Here is a 20,413-nt window from a genome sequence, read left to right as displayed (position 1 = left end):
ATAGTTTTGTAGTTCTTTCAGTGAGCTTTCCTAACCATTGTCTTCATATTCGGGAAGAGGAGCAAAATGAGGAGAGAATTGAAAAGAAAATATGTCAGAATTTGAACTGCAACTTTTCATCCATTCCTTTTTTGGGGTACCAAACTCAGGACTTTGTGCTCGTGAGGCAGGAGGCAGAACCACTGGGCTAAACCCCCGGCCCTATTCCTTTTTGAACTGCAACTTTTCATCTATTCCTAGGTTAAGCAAATGTGACAAAGTTGTCATGGATCTTTGTAGTAAACAGCATCCAAATGAGACTCCAAAAATCACATGTGATCTGGTGAAAAGGGAATTCCAAGTGGAGTTTCTATGATGGCTCCTTGCTAACAAATGAGTCATTCTGGGTATCAGCCAGCTTCAGATTACTGCAAGAAAATACCAGACATGAGCTACTTAAAAAGTAGAGGCTTACTTTGGTTCATAGTTTTGGTGGTTCAAAGTCCAAAGGCCTAGAACAAGCTTTGCAAGGGCTGCTGGGAAGGCAAAGACACCAGTGAGTGTCACATTTGGGGCCAGAAAGGAGAGAGGGAGTGAAATTTTTGGCAATCTGTCTAGAGAGCATTGCCCCTAAGGGCCTCCCACTAGGCCCTACCTTCTAAAGGTCTATAGCATCTCAATAGATGCCTTGGAGACCAAGCCTTTCAGTCACGGACCTTAGGGGACCCTATCCATATTCAAACAATAGCAATCTGACCTAAGAATTAGAAGAGGAGCCAGAAGATGGCAAGTGTCCTTACAGATAGGAAAAGATAAATGTTCATGTCACAGTCCTTCAACTTTAGTGTGTTATGACTGTCCATGTACGTGTTCTTCCAAACCCCTCCCTACCACCTCCCAAAGTATCAAGTACTCATAGGCAGGGCTTATGGAAAAAGACTGGGTTATGTGAGCACTATAACTGGCTTGGTTGAGAGGTAAGGGCTGGTGAAAAGATGTAGTCATTTTGGACATGACCTAGTAGGGCATATCTCCCTTCCCAGTAATCCCCCTCACTCCCTCTGCTTCCTGGGGCCAGGAGGTGAGCAACTGTTCCTCCACCACGCACTTCTGCCATGCTATCCTGCCTTGGAGCCATCAGACTATGACTATGAGCCAGAATAAATCTCTCCTCCTTTAATTTGCAGGTGTCAAATATTGTGTCTCAGTGATGAGAAAATGACTAAGACAATGGACTCAACTATGTCTTCCCCCTCCATGTGTATTAAAGTTATCACTGGATAAAGAGGGTCTTTTATCTTCATATTCTTGACAACTGCCTGGCAATTTGATAGAGTATGTGCTTAGTAACTAAGGAATGGCTCCAGGTTAGAATACAACTGTCACTCACTCCTGTGACAAGAAATCAGAAAGTACTCACTGGAGTCTGCTGACATCATGTTTGGAGAGCAATTTGCAGCAGTTCCTTATCCTGAAAGGTGCTATAGTAACCTAAGACCCTAGGTGAACAAGATAGTATAACGAAGAGTTTATTAGAGGAGATAGAATAGGCATTGAAGTACATATCCCACATATATACACAAGGAATATCTTTAAAACTCAGAGCTAAACTTGAATTTTCTGACAGTTGAGTCCCATCCACATGATCAAATGAATAAAACACATTTTAGACTTTCAAGTTTTAAGGCAATGAATGGTGGAACACATTAGAAGGCACAGACTTCTGTCGATGTTATTAAAAGGAATGAGTCTAAATTAGGATTTAGTAGTGGCATCTAAATTAAGAAAGTAGCACCCAATAACAGATTAACTGTCTGGAAATGGTAGAGCTAATTTGCATAGCATAATTTAAGAGAACTATATTTTTGAAATAGAACAACTATATAGAATTCTAAAAGTGAATTCTTATTAATAGTTTACATTTATCTCCTGTTAGGCAAGCTGAAATGGTGGTGTATGCCTTGAATGGAGTAAAAGCCAGGAGATCTCCTTGTTGCTTTGCCCCAGGGACCCTCAGGGTAAAGCAGATATTTCTGGGGGCCTCAGTTTTCTTACTCATAAAATGAGTATACTATAGTACCCACCTTACTGAGCTGCAGAGATGACAATCCTAACAATAATTTATCAATGATAAACCACAAATCTAAGGTATCACTCTTGTGTCTGATTGCTGTTGTGATCTTCATTCTTTTTATAAATCTCCCATCTCTGCTTCAAAATGTAGTTTTGATGGGGGTTCCATGTTATTGTGAGTAGCAGAGCATGATTCTTACCTTTAGATTTTGGTTGCCTGAGGCAACCACTTTAAATGATTGAGTCGATTTTGTTTTCCTTTCCTTTTCTTCTTTCCCTCAATAAACCCTAACTCTGCATTGAATCTGAGCAGTATGGTGACAGTAAATGCAATGGTTTGGATATGATAGGAACTTGGGAACACGTTTTTAGAAGAAGAGTCCTCAAGGATGCAAAAGTCACCTGGGTGAAGAAGGAAAGGTGACATGTGGCAGAGCTAGGGCCCAGGCAACATGAACAGCCCATAGACCCCAAGGAGTGAGGATTTGTTGTTGCTATGTGAGGAGGAAACAGAGCCAGCTGGAGGGGAAGGCCAGTGGGCTGAGGAGCTGGGCTCCACCTGAGCGTGGGAGCATTCACTGAGTGAAGGGGCCAGGTCAGAAGTTTAAGTAAATCCTGACCGCTGTTCCAGCAGGAGGAACAGTCAAATTCATCCTAGATGAATCACACAGAAATCAAAACATCTAAGTTACTAATAAGTTTTGTGGGTTTTTTTGGTACTGAGGATCCAACTCGGGTCCTTGTACCTGTGCAGCAGGCGGTGAAACCACTGAGCCAAATCTCCAGCCCACTAATATATTTATTTAACAATGTTTTTCATTGGTCCAAAATAATTGAGACTAGCTTACTGAATGAATTAAAGTTAACTGGTTGTTTCCAATTTCAAGTTATTATAATAGTTGTATAACATCAGATATTATAATATTACATATTTTAATTATTAGAGTACATTTCTACACACACACAATAATGGGATGAGTGATATACTTGGGTGGTAAGGGTAAGGGCACAGCAAGCGTGGATCACTCAAATGTTTTCTGCTATAAAGAATACTCTAGGCCCCAGGGACAGAGAGAGGGTCAGAAAGAGAAAGTCATTGCTAAACACAAGAGAAGTATGTTCTTAGGCCAAGGGTAAGGAGTAGGGAAAGAGAGCTTTAAACTGCAGGAGAGAGCACAGTGATCCCAGGCTGGAGAAGCCCGATGTACTGTGGAGCTGCCTCCTGGTCTGAAGGTGACTCCTGCACCTGGCACCTGTGAAAATCTTGTGCCAGGATGCAATAACCTTAGTTACTTTTCTTGATACTGAGACAAAATACCCAAAATTCACAAGTTAAAGGTTTGGAGGTACAGGCTGAAGAAACAGCCCTGGAATGCCGTAAACTGTACTTGATGGGAGATTCTGATCAGAGCTCGGAAGACCAGAGGCTGATAGAAATGCTGCTGGTAGACCAGGCTCAGGAGGTTTCTCTGGGAAGAAGGACCGCACTGGCTCTTGGACTCCTGCTGATGTGCGTTAGGCCTTGGCAGAAAGTTTGTGTGCATTTTGTTCGTGTCCAGAGATTTTACCTGAGATTGAGACGAAGGGCAGTGAACTAATTAATCTTGCAGAAGAAATTTTAAGATAATCTAATGTTGAGCCAGTGACACGGCCATTTGGGGGGCCTTTTAGCCAGATCTATGTTGAGAATCAAAGACAAAGAGCCCAGCAGAATGATTTAAAATGTGAATTTGTCCAGAAAGGAAGCTTCAGTAAAGCTGTGGATTACAAAGATAAAGCACAGAAGAACTTGGCTGCAAAGAAGGAACCTGACAAAGGAAAAGATGCCCTGAGAACATTACAAGAAACAGCAGGATTCTAGCCTTTGCAGCCTCAAGGTTGGAAAAGTGAAAGAACTTGTTTTGAAAAGAAAGCCCCAGAGCAACATGTTCCAGAATGACAGCAGCCTAGAGAATTTGTTCCTCGGGATTGAGTTCAGAGTGCTCAGCAATCGAGACACTCTACTCATACAGCCAAGAGAGAAGGAAGCCTGGCTACTGCTTCGGCAGGTAGCAGACCTTGGCACTGCCCACATGGTGCAGGTTTTAGGTGCATGCAGAATGCAGGATTTGTGGGGTCAGGAAGGCTTCCACCCAGATTTCAGAAGAGGCCTGGGAACCCAGGCAGTGTTCCCTGAGAGGGCGGTTTACAAATCTGTGAGTGTGAAGCCAAAGATGAAGTGGAGGGCCTAGAAGTTGGGAGAAGCCAGGAATGTGGATCATCTGAGGAAGCTGCAAGGAGAGAGCAGAGCCAGCCCAAGAGAGAAGCCATGGGAGCTACAACTGTCAGCAGTGCTATAGGGTGTAGCCTCCTATAGTTTACATCTTGCCACAGATTGCTGGTTGCTGGTCATGGAACTACAGGACTTAGTGTTTGTTCTGCTGGATTTGGGGCTTGCTTTGGTCCCATTCCTTTGTATTCCCCCATCAGTACCTTTTGGAATGGAAATGTCTATCTTGTGCCATTGTTATGTTGGAGGTGTTTAACTTTCTTTTCATTTCTACAAGGGCTTATAGCTAAAAGTTTGCCTTTAATCTCAGAGGAAGCTTTGGACCTTGACTTTTCACAGATGAAACTGTCAGGACTTTGGTAACTCTTAAGGATGAACTAAATGCACTTCGCATAAAGGGATGTACATGAGTCTTTGGGAGGCCAGAGGCAGAATGTTATGACATTTAGCTAGATGTACCCCCAAAGCCTCATGTGTTCATAGATAGGCCTTTCAGAGGTGGCTAGATCTAGGGTGTGTGATGCTGGAATCAAGGGTGTGATGCTGGGATTGATTCAAGGTGTGGTTAAGGCTGCCTCACCCTGGGTGTGAGTGCTACCTGCCCTAAGCATGGATAGCCTGGACAGGATAGAAGGGACAGAAGGAGGGTCATCACTTGTTGCTTGCTACCTTGCTGCCTTCTGCCTTCAGTGAACTGTTTCTCTTCTGTGATGCCCCTCTGCCATGCTACCATGCCTTAGTGCCAGCCAACTATGAACTGAAAGGTCTACAAACTGTGAGCCAAATAAACCTTTCCTCCTTTAACTCTGAGTGTCAAGTATTTTGTCTCAGCAACAAAAGAAAGTACTAAGACACGCCTACGTTTCTACATTGCTAACAAGATTCCTAGGTGATTCACGGAGTTGGAGATGGACAGACCTAGAGCCCTGCCAGCAGTCTCAGCATCACTGGGACGGGGAGGTTGTTACAGATGCAGCCTATCAGGCCCCACCTAATGCTCCTGAATCAGATCTGCACAAAGACTTCTGAAAGATTCCAGGGCGCACAAAAGTTTGAGGATCACCGTTCTCAGTGAAATCAGGGCAAGGTCATTTCTTGCATGAAAATGAGGATAGCAAAGAGATGACAAGTCCAGAGTGGTCCAAACCATACGGATATGCAGCTATTCTGGGTACAAACATAATGAGTGAAGATTCTCTGCTTTGATTCTTATATTTGAGCAAAAGAGTTTCTATTACTATGTAGCATATAATGCTTGTATTCAAGTGTTCTCATGTAAAAAAATAGAATATTTTTTCTCCCCTTCTCTTGCTCTCTCACTGATTGATGAATTCAGTTTCAGTTTCTGTAATGGAGTCTCCAGAGAAGTAGAACTCATAGGAAATTATCTGTCTACCTAACTATCTAGCTAGTGTGTGTCATCTATCAGGACATTTATTTCAAGGAATTAGATCATCCAGTTGTGAAAGTTGGCAAGAGCAAACTCTACAGGGCAGTCCAAAAGCTGGAGCCTTAGAAGAGCTGATATTGCAGTTCAAATCCAATGACTGTCTGGCACAATCCTCTCTTGCTTGAGGAAGTCAGTCTTTTGTTTTACTCAGGCCCTTAACTGATTGAACAAGGTCCACACACATTAGAGAGGGCAAGCTGATTTACTCAAAGTTTACCAATTGAAATGTTAATCTCATCCAAAAACAGCTTTACAGAAACATCCAGAATAATGTGTGGTCATATATTTGGGCACTATGGTTGAGCCAAGTTGACACATAAAATTAAACATTACAGACATGGATTTTTCTGAGGTCATCTACATCATAGCTGCCATCAACAGGTGTTGTGGATAAGTAGTCCCAGAATAATTACTATCCTGATATTGAAAATTCCAGGAAAAGCTCTATAATCTCTATTTTAACAGGACAGTCCAAGTTAAGTGGGATAAATTTTAAGTTCTGCTTCCAACTTTCTGCTCACCAAACTTACTTACTTTTTTCATCCAAATAAAACCATAACAGCAAGTTCAGACTACTGATTCCATCAAAACGTCATTAATCCCCTTTACATGTGACCTCCTTTCTGGCAAACCCTCCTCCTCATGTTTCTTTTTTTAAAAATATTAATTTTATTGGTACAATTTAGGTGTACAATATGTTGACATTGATCATTGGAAATTTGCACTTTTACGTAATATCTCTTGGTTTTTATTTTTCCCCCTTCCCCTGCCCTCCCTTCAACCCCTCCACCCCTCCCTATTTACAAAGACTTTCTTTCCATTTTTTCATTTTCTCATATTAATTCCATTACCTTCTTTCCCTTCCCCTCCCCCTCCCCCTTCCCCTTCCCCTTTGCCCCTTTCTTCCTATTTCACATTATCTATTATACCTTTTAGTCCTTATTTACACTTTAAGTTTCTCACACCAGAGAAACTATTTGGTATTTACACATGTGTGTCCTATTTATTTCACTTAACAGTATGCTTTAATGTGCATCCATTTAGCTATAAATGTCTCTAACTTCTCATTTTTTATGGATGAGTAATACTCCATTTTATAAAAAAACCACATTTTCTTTATCCAGTCTCCAGTTGATGGGCATTTGGGCTGCCTCCAAGTTTTAGCTATTACAAATTGTGCTGCTATGAACATGGGTGCACATAGATCACTGTGGTATGATTCTTTTAATTCTTTGGGGAAGATATCCAGCAGGGAAATAGCTGAGTCAAATGGAACTTCCAATCCTAGTTCTTTGATGTATCTCCATACTAATTCCACAGTGGGTGCACCAGTCTACACTCCCACCAGCAGTAGAGCAGTGTTCCTCTTTCCCCATAGCCCTGCCAGCATTTGTTATTGGTTGATTTCATGATAGCAGCCATTCTTTCTGGGGTGAGGTAGAATCTCAGCGATGTTTTCATTTGCATCTCTCAAATGACCAGCGATGTTGAACATTTTTACATATATTTATTTTTTGTCTGACAAATGTCTGTTCATTTCAGATGCCCATTTTTGGACTGGGTCTTTAAATTTGGGAGGTCAGATTTGTTTTAAGTTCTGTACAGATTCTACATAGTAGACCTTTGTCTGAGGAAGAGCAGGTGAAGATTTTTTCCCACATTGTGGGTTGTCTCTTCACACTGTTGGTGGTTTCTCTTGCTGTGCAGAAGCTTTTTAATATGGAGACCAGACCCCACTTGTTGATTGTGGTAGTTCACGGGCAACTGAGGTTTGGTTCATAAAATCTTTTCCTCCACCAATGTCTTTAAGAGTTCTACCTAATGTCTCTTCCAGCCAGTTCAGTGTTTCTGTTTTAATATTTAGATCTTTAATCCATTTTGATTTTAGTTTAGTGCATGGTGAGAGATATAGGTACAAGAACAAGGGAACAGTGGCAAGGAGGTACAAGGGCCACCATCTTTTATATCTTCTTTTGATGTCAAATCTGGGTCTTCCCACAGACTGAAGCTACTCTGTGCATGCATCTAGGTTGAGATGTGACAACTCTCTGTGACTGACAGGTCTTGCCCAGTTGTTCAGCCATGATTGACTGAGATTTGACAGCTTTCAGTGATAGACAAGTCACTTCCAATTGCACTGCGGTTTGTCATGCCTTAGTCTCCTGCCTTCCCCCTGCACAGTCTAGAAACCCCTAAAGCTTCACTTTAGTCAAGGGTGAGATTCTGCCTTGATATAAAAACATATTTAGGTTACATACTTGCCTGCTCAATAATTATTACTTAAATTATATTCATAGTTTTCTATATTTTCTTATAGTATATCTTCAAAATCCCAAAGTGAAAAAAATTCTATGATAAGGAAAATGTTAATAGTATTTAGTTTTTTAAAATTGCTTTTTTTTTTTTTTTGGCCTGTGTTTTTGGCTGGACTTGGCCCCCTTTTCCTGGGCTCCTGAAGATGCTTCAGTTAAGCTGCCTTTTCTGTGCCTGTCCTCTCCCACCTGCCTCCATGTCACACAATCCACTCCACAGAGAAATGGGCCTCATCCCTACAAGAACTGGGTTCTTAGAGCCTGGGGTCCAATTAGGCCAGTAAACTCAGGGAATCTAACCTTGGGACCCCTTCATTCCGAGGGCAGACACTGAAAAATACTGAGAAAATTGTTGAGTTAGGACTTTATGCGAAAATGAGAAAAAGGATGATTGAACATACTCTGAAATGAAAATAATGTATAGTTTCTTCACATTCCTAAAAGGACATTTTATCCAGGCCAGAGCCAAGCAACCTGAGGACGTGTGACCTTTGACCCATACATAGGTCAGCCTCAAGCCCCAGGCTGAGCCCCGGCTTAACTGTCACAGAACACTGGGAAAGTTCTTAACTGTCACTGACAAGGGGTCCGGCCACATCTCTCGATGTATCTAAAGGAGCAGGGGCTCTGGAGGAGCCTTTGAAACCAATGTATATTCAGATTTCTTCTGGACTGAGTGTCCCCAAAAGAAACCCGACTGAAGGAAAAAGCACAGAAGCCCTGAGAGAAAAAATCCTCGTGAACGAAGAAGTTTAGTCAGATGGATATGATAGAGCAGCAGTGCTTGTCTGCCAGACAGCAGGGACACGGGGCTCAGGGAGAAGCTGATCTTGAACGTGACTGACTGCCCAGCTGTCCACTCCACCTCCCCTCCCCGGAGGAGGAGCATGCGCAGAAAGGAAAGGGTGACGGCATAATGGAACAATCCGTGTCACATGCACTCCATAACAACGGAGGAGTAACCCAAGGGAGACAGAGATGGGGGGGCGGGGGGGGGGCTCTGTGAGGGGTAAATGAACTGGATGGGAGCGGAGGAGCTGCCAAGCACAAGGGTCCTGCTTTTACAATGGAAGGTGCTCCAGAAGCCACGTGATCTAGCTAGACGCAAAGGGGTCCTTGCATTACAAATGGAAACACACTCAGACATCCTGAGCAATATTTTGAAAGAGGGATCATGGGGATGAGGCAGAATTTTTGATGAGAAAAGGGGTGGGAGGAGGAAGAACTTCAGGGTTGCTGCAAATGTGCAGTGTCTGCACTCAACGGCAAATGAAACTGACCGTAGACTATGAAGACCAAGCAGTGGGTGCTCCTGTGAATATCTGGAAATCTTCTCACGGTGGGATCGCTGGTAAGGTAGCCAGAGTGATAAGGGAATCGTCCTGGTCCAGTCTGGCTCCTCCTCCTCATGTCCCATGTGTCTGTGACCCATAGTTTTGGCCTTTCCTGGAGAGTCTTCTTAATTTTGGTCCTTATTTTTGAGACCTGGACTTTGCTCAGGTGGTTGCTGGAGGAACAGTCTCCGAGTGCAGTATCTTTGTGAGTTACTGTCTAGAATGGTCTGCTCACCGCCGCGCGATAATATTGGCAGCAGCCGTGGCAATCTGGCCTCTCTCATCCACCGCAGCTGCAGTATCTGCTTGTGTGTTCTCTTTGTCCACTGCAGATCTTTTTGATACCCTGCTTCTTCCTACTTGCTCTAGCAATATCAGGGGTATTCTAAGCCCATCTCAGCAGCCGAATATAAAACCAAAAGGATTTTTTGTGGACAAAACGGGGGTGGGGGGCGGATAGGATTTAAATTTTACCATAAAATATCAGTTCTTGGTTGAAATTTAGGTGAAATTTTTCCCCATTAATCCAAAATTCAAATATCAATCTGTTCCTCCTGCAAGAATGTGCAGTGAGATTCTCTCCACCTCGAGCCCTGTCTCATCCACACCCAGCTTGCCAAGAGATCAAAAACATACCAGGGACAGCTTGTGAGCCAAGACTTATTAAAGCAATAAATAGATTGGATAGGGTTAATTGAGAATTGCTATCTGAGAAGGATAGTGTTCAGTGGTGGCAGACTAAGACTCCAGAACACACTCAGAATGTCCAGTGGCAGGTGGACTAGTTAATCCCCAAGAAGTCCAGGAGTGGCGATGGGAAATCACCAGAGAAATCTCAAAGTGTTGGGTGGCAGCTGGACTACAGAAGGCCCACAGTAGAAAATAACATGTATAGTTTGCTAAGTTTATGCCTGTGATTAATATAGAGCAGGCCCTCAGACCGACCCTGAGTCTTTGCTATCCATATCTCCTTATTTTGCTTCTTTATTTCTTAACTTGTAACTCGGTCTCCTAACCTATTAGTGGTGACCAGGATTGGCCTTTTGCTGCCCCTCTCCATTTTCCTTTTCAGTGTGTTGCAGGACCCAGATAACAGGAGTAAGCTCACAGAAAGAAAGATCTGGGCACCATGGACAGGATGCTGGACTCTGAAGTCAGCTAAAAGGGAGGAGTTGATACCATTAAGTGTACAGAGACTTGCCCAGAGATTGGAAATTTGGGTTTTCAGTAGAGTGAGACCCTTAGAATAGAAGTACATGCCTCGATGATACTGGGCAGAGCTCATAGCTTCTATTTCTTTTCTTTTTTTTTTTGTCTTCACAGAACAGATTATTAAAATTTTTATTTAGTTATTTAAAAAATTCAAAGAGAATAAAAGTCATTTCTTCCCACAAATACCAAATTTAAATGTAGACAATCTACATAGAGAAGTACAGAGAAAGTATCAGGAAAAATTCAAAGAAGTTAAAGCAATTTGTAATTTAATTACCCTGGAAATTCTGTAGCTTTGTTGGAGACAGTGTAGTCCTCTAATCTCTTGCTAGTTTTGACTTGTAAATTACTGTAAAAAGACTAGTCTTTTGTCCTTAGCTCAACATTTTATCTTTATTTTTAAAAGTACAAATAAAATTACCTTGGAACTTGGATCATTCATTGGATTAAATTAACCCAATAATTTATTTTCAAGCTACTTTTAAAAAACATATTCTAATGAAAATGTTCTCTGCTTATTTTGATCCTTTATTTTAAGTAGGGAATTTAGTACAGAAATGTTCCCTGAATATACAATAAGATTCAGATTTTTTTATTTTTTAGAATTAAATTTGTTTCCAGATCCAAATATGAACATATAATTATTTAATTCTCACACAACAATGGAAAGTCATATGGATTTTTATTAATTGGGAAATATAATATCACAGGAATTTCTTTCTTGCATATATACATATATTTATATTAAATGGATTTACAAATGAGTGATGGTTGTAAAGACTCTGTAATATCTGGAAACTCCATTTGTATAATTTAATAGTTTCTAAAGTTTTGTCAATAAGAGGAAGTCGAGTGAGTCTGGATGCATTAAAGAATTTAATTGAAAATATAGAGTGAACCATTAAAATATTCACTGGCATGTAAAGTTTGTACATCTTGTTACATTTAGAGTGGTTAAAGTTCTTTTGCAAGTCATTGATACTTACTCAGAATCTTCTGGTCACTCATGTAAATAACTCTTTCAGTGGAACACAGTGCATTAGTCAGTGCTTTATTGCCAGACAAATTATTTTACATGGGCCAATTGTATATAGTCAATATCTCACTTTTTTAATGGCAGAAAACTTTTGTCTCGATTTATGCACTAAATAATAAATGTAGCTATAATTATATATAATTTACATTTATGGCATTTTCAAGCATAAGTCTTATCAGTGGGAACAAAATGTCAACATCTCTAGTGTAAACCAATATTGTGTCAATTGAGCAATAAGGAAAATAAATCCTTTTAATAGATGACCCTTTAACTTATTTAAAATAATGAAAGAGAACTCAAACATTTAGAATGGGAAGAGAATTTAGGTTGCATGGAGATTCATAACCCTATATTTTTCAGTACCATTACTAAAACACAATAGAATAGAATAAGGCACATCAATTCAACTGGAATTGTGGGTCAAAATTTCTAATCAACTAATTATAAAATTATGCTAGCAAGAAAGCAAGCGTGAGGAAATATGTGCTCTTTACCTTGAAATATTAATGAACAGAGATATTTTTCCATGGTTAGGTCACTGGAACTTACTATAATGAAAATTGTTTCCTGAAGTGGTACAACTTACGCAGGTACAAAATTTATTGACATCCCCAATTCACAAGCTCACTTTTTGATTGACTGCCGTCTTGTGTCTTTGTAGAGTTCTTCCACAATTTTGCTTGGTGAGCACATGCTCACGGATTAGTCTTTATGTTCTACTTCAACAGAACTTAAAGATTCACCTGTGTCTTCCAGGGGAGGTGGCTTGTCACCTGGTGATTCCCTTTTCAGCACGTTGACACACAAAGCAAAAGATAGCTTTTAAAGACGCCATCACCCCCAAGTTAATGAAGATTATTATGTCTGATTGTATGGACAAGAATTATCACCATTATCATGTCTGAACATGTGGACAATTGTTTTCGTCTTGGTGCAAGATCTGCTTGAAGAGCGCGTTCTCCTTGGGCGGGAGGCTCACGGCCCGCATCATTCCGGCTCCTCCGCTGGTCCCGCCACCACCTGGTTCGGACAGTCTGTTTGTCCGACCGCCGCCACTGCCGTCCCGGGCTCCTTCAGCCTTGAATACCCCGATCTACCGCCACCACCACGCCTCATGTGTCACCATGTCGCCTTTCCCGGACACCCCCTTCTCCTTCTTGTCTTTTTTCCTTTCTCAACGCTGCCGCCCCCCACGAGTCTCTGTCGGCGGTTCACGTGGCAACTGAACAGTCATAGCTTCTATTTCTTATCCTGCTGTTATCTGTTGGTGGGTTTGGGCAAGGTGCTGAACATCTAACCTCTATTCTTTATCACTATTTGGGAACAGTTGGGGAACTCCACTGCAACGGATAATCCCTGGGAACTCTGTGGATCTGTAAATACAGGTTAGAGGCAAGAGAAACCAGTAGGAGGTGCTGAGCAGAACCAGGCTGAGGGTGCTGGCTCTGAGCTCTGCTCTGAAAGACCTGTCACTTGGGCAGGTCGCTGAGAGCTCTGTACACTCATATTTTCCTGTCTGTCCTGGCTTCAAAGTCTCAGTAAGCTACTTGCTTCCAAGACACGTAAGACTCCCTAAAAAGAGGACCCACAAAAGTACCTTCGTCAACTGGCACTTTTCAAACTTTGTATGTTCTCACTGCCTTCAGTGTGCAACTGAGTTGACCGACGTCAGTTGTGTTACTGCACATTCAACTCTTAGGCAGGAGAAGACTGAAGAAGGTCCGCCAGGTAAAAACTAAAGGAAAGCAGAAGTTTTATAAACATTGCTTTCTGGATACCTGGATGTGTGACATAGACTGAAATATCATGGGAGGAAAAAGCAATGAGTGGCCCAAAGCTGTATCTACAGAGAGGAACTTAGAATTTACTCTGATCATTTTATTTTAGATGGATAAACTATATTTTCAAAGTTCAAAATGGAATTTTTAAGAAAATTGACGAAGTAGCCCAATGCAAATTCCATTTTTTCTGGATGTCTCTTCAGTGCTAAATTGTGCCCTAAAGTCTTGGTTTACCCATCTTGTAAAAAAAAAAAATCTGAGTCCTCTTTCCAGTGATTTCTCTTAGGAATAAGAGGGGAGAAGGATCTATTATGAGTAATTGGAGAACTGAAAGCAAAATGATTTTAAAATATGAAAGGAGCTACTGATAACATTTTGGATCATTCTTATCAACTATTCATAGGACATAAATTATAAATATATATCATGGAAAGTAGTGTATATCAGAACATAAATGCACAGCATATATTGTCAATATGCTTTTTTTTCCATTAAGTTTATTGGTACATTTTTGGTATAAAGTACAGATACATTCATCATTAGGCTCTTGTACCTTTACATGATGGATCTTGGTTCTTATTTTTTCCTCTTCCCCTGTCCTCCCTTCACCCCCTCCACCCTTTGCTATTTGAAAGACTTTGTTTCCATTTTTTTCTTTTCTCATATTTTTTCTTTTCCCTTCTTTCCTTTCCCTTACCCCCCCACTTCCCCTACTCCTTTAGACCTTTTCTTCCTATTGCACAACATCAATTATACATTTTTAAAATTACGATATCAAGATCTAGAAGACATTACCACACATTTTACAGAATTTAAAAGGATATAGAAAGCATATAACAAAAATATTTTTTTGAAATAAATTTGACAACTTCTAAGAAGTACTTTGGAAGACAAATTAATGAGACTAACTCTGGAGGAAATGTAAAATTTGAATAGCACCTATTAAAGAAAGTATATTCCTAGCTTGAAAACCTACCTATATGACAACAACAGGCTCATATACATTTTAACTGATAAATTATATCAAACAATTTAAGTAGAAAAAAGAAGGAACACTTCTCCCCTCATTTTAGGAAATTAACATCATACTAATACTAAAACTGGATAAAGATTATAGAAGAAAAAAGTATAAACATAGATAGAAATTTCTTTAACAGAACAAACTCTTAGAAGTCAGATCTGGCAGTATGTAGAAAGTGGTTTTATTATAGGGATGGCAGTATTGGTTCAGCATTGGAAGATCCACCCCCAAAAGTCATCATTTTAACAGAGGAAAGGAAAAGGTCATGTGATCCTGTCAGTAGTTGCAGAAAAACTATTGGACTAAATTCTACAGCTGTTCATAGTAAAAGCTATCAGGAGACTAGAAGTAGAACAGAACCTTCTCAACAGATCAAAGACATGTACACCATACTTCCAGCAAAAATGCCTTATATGAATGGAGAAGATACAATGCCTTCTCCCTAAGGTGGGGAACAAGGGCAGATATCCCTACTCTTCATCTGTCCATTAAACTTTGAAACATACGCCCAAACCCAAATAGCCTGGTAATAAAATGACACAATTAGGATAGGATTGGATAGGTAGAAGTAAACTCTTTATATGTAGATGAAATGATCATCTACAGAGAAAATACTAAGAAATCTCTAGGAGCCCCTAGAACTTGTATTTGAATTTAGCAGGATTAGCAAACAGAAGGTATATATAAAAATTCAGATCTATGTATACTTGCTATAAATGAAGACTTGGATATTGAAATTTACAAGTTATGTAGAAGTACAAAGGACCTAGAAAAGTAAAAAAGAAAAAAAAAACAGTGTTGGAAGACATTTAGTACCTAATTTTAAGACTTCCTCTAAAGCTACAGTAATCAAGGCAGTGTTGGTGAAAGGAAAGACATATAGATCATTTGAACAAAACAGAGAATCTAGAAATAGAACCATGCATATATCGTCCACTGAGTTTTGAAAGATTATTTAACAGTAACATTTTATAGAACATAAACTCAATTCAAGAGCAGAGGAAAAGATGTCCCGGCCCACGGGTAAGTCAACGGAGACCCTAGAGGGGGAGTGAGAATGACAAAGGACAGGGGACACGAGAGATGGAGACAAGACAGGTTTCTGATCAAGTCTCGTTTATTGCGGAAGCTGCTACAACATATATACCGTAGGGCTAGAGAGGAGGAGCAAGAGGAGGGTACTGGGGCTACTTCCTTGTTGCCGGGTAGATTTGCAGCAGGCCCGGATATGTCCGTAAAAGGCACTCAAGAGTTCTAGTGGGGGGGCAAGGCCCCCCACAAAAAGATAGTGTTTTCAGCAAATGACGCTAGAATACCTGGTATCTGTATATAAAAAATTAACCTCAACCCTTTATTTCCATACATAAAAATAACTTGAAAGGCTCTATGAACCTAAATATGAAAGATTAAACTATAAAACTGTAAGAAGAAATTATAAGGGAAAATGTTTATGAATTTAGGGTAGGCAAGAATTTCCTAGGATATGAAATCATGATGTATAAAAGAAAAAAATTGATAAATGAGATTCCATCAAAATTTAGAACTTTAAATGACATTGTTAAGAAAATGAAAAGTAGTCCTTAAACAGACCATATTTATAATGCATATAACCTATGACCAGAATATATAAAGAACTCTTACAGCTCATTAATAGACAAACCACTTAAAAAGTAGACACAAGAAGATGATAAATAGCCAGTACAGCACAAGGAAAGGTGTGTAACACTAGAGTCAGAAAAATATTAATCAGTACAATGACAAGATTGAATTATACACTCATTAGGGAAATGAAGTTAAAAGTTTTAAAAGAACAAATGTCAGCTTGTTGTGAACCAGTTAGAACTTTCTAATACTGCTAATGTGAATGTAAAATAACAAAACCATTTTGGAAAACAATATAGAAATTTATCGTACTACTGTTAAGAACCAACAGTCCTGTTCTTAAGTTTTTACTTGAGAAGAATGAAAACACATGTTCACAATAGATTTGTACATACAAGTTGACTATCCCTTATCTGAAATTCCTGGGACCAGAGTGTTTCAGATTTTCATTTGAAATCCACTTGATCTGCAAAGAGGACAGCTACTCCTCCTTTTTTGGGCAGAGGGTGGGGGGGTGGGAGGGTGGTTCCTGTCACATGGAGTATTGTTTTCCACCCTTTAATTTTCAGACTATGGGTTTCTTTTTGAATTAAATGTGTTTCTTGTATTCAGCATATTGTTGGATCTTGCAACTTGACTCATTCTGCCAGTCTATTTCTTTTGATTGGTGAGTTGAGATCATTAGCATTGATAGTTATAACTCATACATGCTGATTTATCCTTGTCATGACTTTTTCTTTTTGTTGGATTCTCCCCCTTTGCTTTTAATTTCTTGTCATGCCCAATGGATTCATTCTGCTGGGCTTCCTGGAGCTGTGATCCTCATTGTATTTTCCTAGAATATTGTCTAAAATTTGTTGGAGGGCTGGTTTGGTATTCATGAAGTTCCTAAGGTGCTGTTTGTCATGAAAGTATCTTATTTCTCCATCAATTTTGAAAGATAATTTTGCAGGGTACATCAATCTGAGTTGAAGGCTGCTTTCTTTTAGGGCTTGAAATACATCACTCCAAGCTCTTCTTGCCTTGAGGGTTTTTGGGGTTTTTTTTTTTACCTTGAGGGTTTTTGTTGAGAAGTCATCTGTGATTCTGATTGGGTTTCCTTTGTATGTGATTTGTTTCTTTTCTCTAACTTCTTGTAGAATTTTGTTCTTCTGTTGGGTTTCTGGAATTTGAACTATTATATGCCTATGTGTAGATTTTTTTATCACAGCTACTTGGAGTCCTATATGCCTCACTCATATATATATAAAGTTCTTTTCCCCTGCTTGGGAAGTTTTTTGTCATCACTTCTGTGAACAGTTTTTTTGTGTCATCTGTACTCTGTCCTGTTGCTTCATTGACTCCAATCAGTCTTACGTTATTCTTCTTTCCATCATCTAGCAGCTGCTGGATTGATTTCTCATGGTCCTTTACAATTTTAAAGCAATTTTTCTTTCCTGGTCTCTAATTGCAATCTTATCTTCTTATCTGAAATTCTGTCCTCACATTGGCTCATTCTGCTGCATAGACTTTCAATGGAGCTTTTAATCTCCTGGAAATATGTTTGTATCTGTTTTATGGATCCCATTTGTTTCCTATGTTGGGTTTCCATCATATTCCTTAGCTCCTCTATTTTTTTATCTGTGTCCTCTCTAGATTTATTAATCATGTCTTGCACTATTGGGCACAATCTCTGTTGTTATCTGAGAGATTATTTCCAATTTTATTTTTTCCAGATCCTCTTTGTTGCCATTTCGGGGAGTCCAGGTAGTTGAGTATCACAATGTTGTATCTCGTATCCCTTTGGGGTTGTTTTAGGAGATCTGGAAGTCTGATTTTGAAACTTGTTTATGTGTCTTCTCATTTCAATGGGGGGGGTGCTGCTGGTGCCCATTGGGCTCACTTCCTCTGTGCTCGTGGGTGTGCAGCAGCCCAGAAGCCTCCTTTTGTGCACTGGGAGCAGCTCACCTCCTCTCTACTCGCAGGGGTATATGGTGGCCTGGAAGCCTCCTCTTGTTTGGTGGGAGTGGCTCACCTCCTCTGTGCTCACAGGGGGGTATGGCAGCCTGGAAGCCTCCTCTTGTGTGCTGGGAGTGGATCACCTCCTCTGTGCTCAGAGGGGGGCTAAAGTGGCCTAGAAGGCTGCTCTTCTGTGCTAGGAGTGGCTCACCTTCTCTGTGCTTATGGTGGGATATGGCGGCCCAGAAGTCTCCTCTTGTGCGCTGGGAGCGACTCACCTCTTCTGCGCTCACAGGGGGTACAGAAGCCAGGAAGTCTCCTCTTGTGCACTGGGAGTGGCTCACCACTGATTAAGAGAGACAAAGAAGGAAACTATATCCTTGTGAAGGGAACAATCCAAGAGGAAGAGATGACAGTCATAAACATATATGCATCAAACACTAGTGCACCCAACTATATAAAACAAATGCTAACAGACAAGAAAAATCAAATAAGCACTAATACAATAATAGTGGGGGACCTCAATACCCCACTGTCACAAGTAGATAGATCAGCTAGACAAAAAACAAGCAATGAAATACTAAATTCAATCAAACTCTTGAACAAATGGACTTAATAGATGTTTACAGAGTGTTCCACCCCACAAAATCAGAATACACATTCTTTTCAGCTGCACATGGGTCATTCTCCAGAATAGACCACATACTCCCTCATAGAACATATTTAAGTAAGTGCAAAGGAATTGAAGTTATCTCCTGTATATTATCAGACCATAGTGTGATGAAATTAGAGATCAATAGCAAAATAAACTGCAAGAATTTCATAAACACCTGGAAATTGAACAACACACATGTGAATAACCAAAGGGACACAGAGGAAATTAACAAAGAAATCAGACAGTTCCTACAATTAAATAACCATGACAATATGACATATCAGAATTTATGGGACACAATGAAAGGAGTTTTATGGGGGAAATTCATAGCAGTGAATACTCAAGAAAACAGAGCGAGCCCAATTAAACAACCTGATGCTAAAACTCAAGCTTCTAGAAAAAGAAGAGCAGGACAAACCCAAATATCATAAAAGGGAGGAAATTATAAAGATCAGAGCAGAAATTAATGCAATGGAGACTAGGAGAATGATATTAAAAAAGTCAATGAAGCCAAGGGTTGATTCTTTGAAAGAACAAACAAAATTGACAAATCCTTAGCCAACCTTATCAGAAAAAGGAAAGAAAAGGCCCAAATCCATGCAATTAGGAATGAAAAGGATGAAATTACAACAGACCCAGAAGAAATCCAGAGGATCATCAATACCTACTTCAAGAAACTAAAGGCCAATAAGATGGAAGGCACAGACGAAATGGACAGATTCCTAGATACATGTTAATTACCAAAGTTGAACAAAGAAGACCTAAAAATTCTAAACAACCCAATATTGATCAATGAAATTGAAAATGTAATTTAAAACTTAGCAACTAGAAAAGCCCAGGTCCTGATGGCTTCACTGCTGAATTCTACAAGACATTTACAGAGGAACTGCTGCCACTACTGTTTAAACTTTTCAATGAAATAGAAAGGGAAGCAATACTCCCAAATTCATTCCTGGAAGCAAGCATCACCTTGATCCCCAAAGAAGAGAAAGACCCAACTGAAAAGGAGAACTATAGGCTAAACTTACTAATGAATATAGATGCAAAAATCCTTAATAAGATACTGGCAAATAGAATGCAGAAGATCATCAAGAAGAGCATACATTCTGATGAAGTGGGATTCATCCCAGGGATACAGGGATGGTTCAACATGTGCAAATCAATAAATGTAATACACTGCATCAATAGAGCCAAGGACAAATACCATATGATCATCTCAATAGATGCAGAAAAAACATTTGACAAAATGCAACACACATTTATGATAAAAACCTTATAAAAATTGGAATAGATGGTCTCTACCTCAATCTGATACAATCCATCTGTGAAAAACCAATATCATACTAAATGGTCAAAAACTGAAATCCTTCACACTAAAATCAGGAACAAGACAAGGATATCCACCGTCACCACTCCTGTTCAATATGGTCTTGGAAACATTAGCCACAGCAATTAGACAAGAGAAAGAAATAAAAGGAATAAAGATAGGAAATGAAGAAGTCAAACTGTCATTCTTTGCAGATGACATGATACTCTTTATAGAAGACACCAAGAACTCCACCAAAAGTCTTCTAGACTTAATAACCAAATTCACTAAAGTAGCTGGATACAAGGTCAACAAACAAAAATCAATAGCTTTTCTCTACACAAACAACAGACTCACTGAGAGAGAAATGGGGCAAACAGTTCCTTTCACAATAGCATCCAAAAAACTGAAATAACTAGGAATCAATCTAACAAAAGAAATCAAA

At 39.9% G+C, this 20,413-nt stretch overlaps 1 long non-coding RNA gene across 1 annotated transcript; it reads left to right on the top strand.

The window, feature by feature from the left end:
* Nucleotides 1-8,674: 8,674 nt before the first annotated feature.
* LOC147821684 (uncharacterized) lies at nt 8,675-13,603 on the top strand. The gene is made up of 2 exons (XR_015446667.1): nt 8,675-9,434; nt 12,394-13,603. It is a non-coding gene; the product is annotated as an uncharacterized LOC147821684 (long non-coding RNA).
* Nucleotides 13,604-20,413: the final 6,810 nt, after the last annotated feature.

Source organism: Heterocephalus glaber, unplaced genomic scaffold, assembly GCF_053883595.1.
Source record: "Heterocephalus glaber isolate CG9 unplaced genomic scaffold, H.glaber_assembly_v1.0 deba00001720, whole genome shotgun sequence".
In the NCBI taxonomy this organism is placed as follows: Eukaryota; Metazoa; Chordata; class Mammalia; order Rodentia; family Bathyergidae; genus Heterocephalus; species Heterocephalus glaber.
The sequence above is the reverse complement of the archived record's forward strand: the minus strand, read 5'-3'. Positions and strand labels throughout refer to the sequence as shown.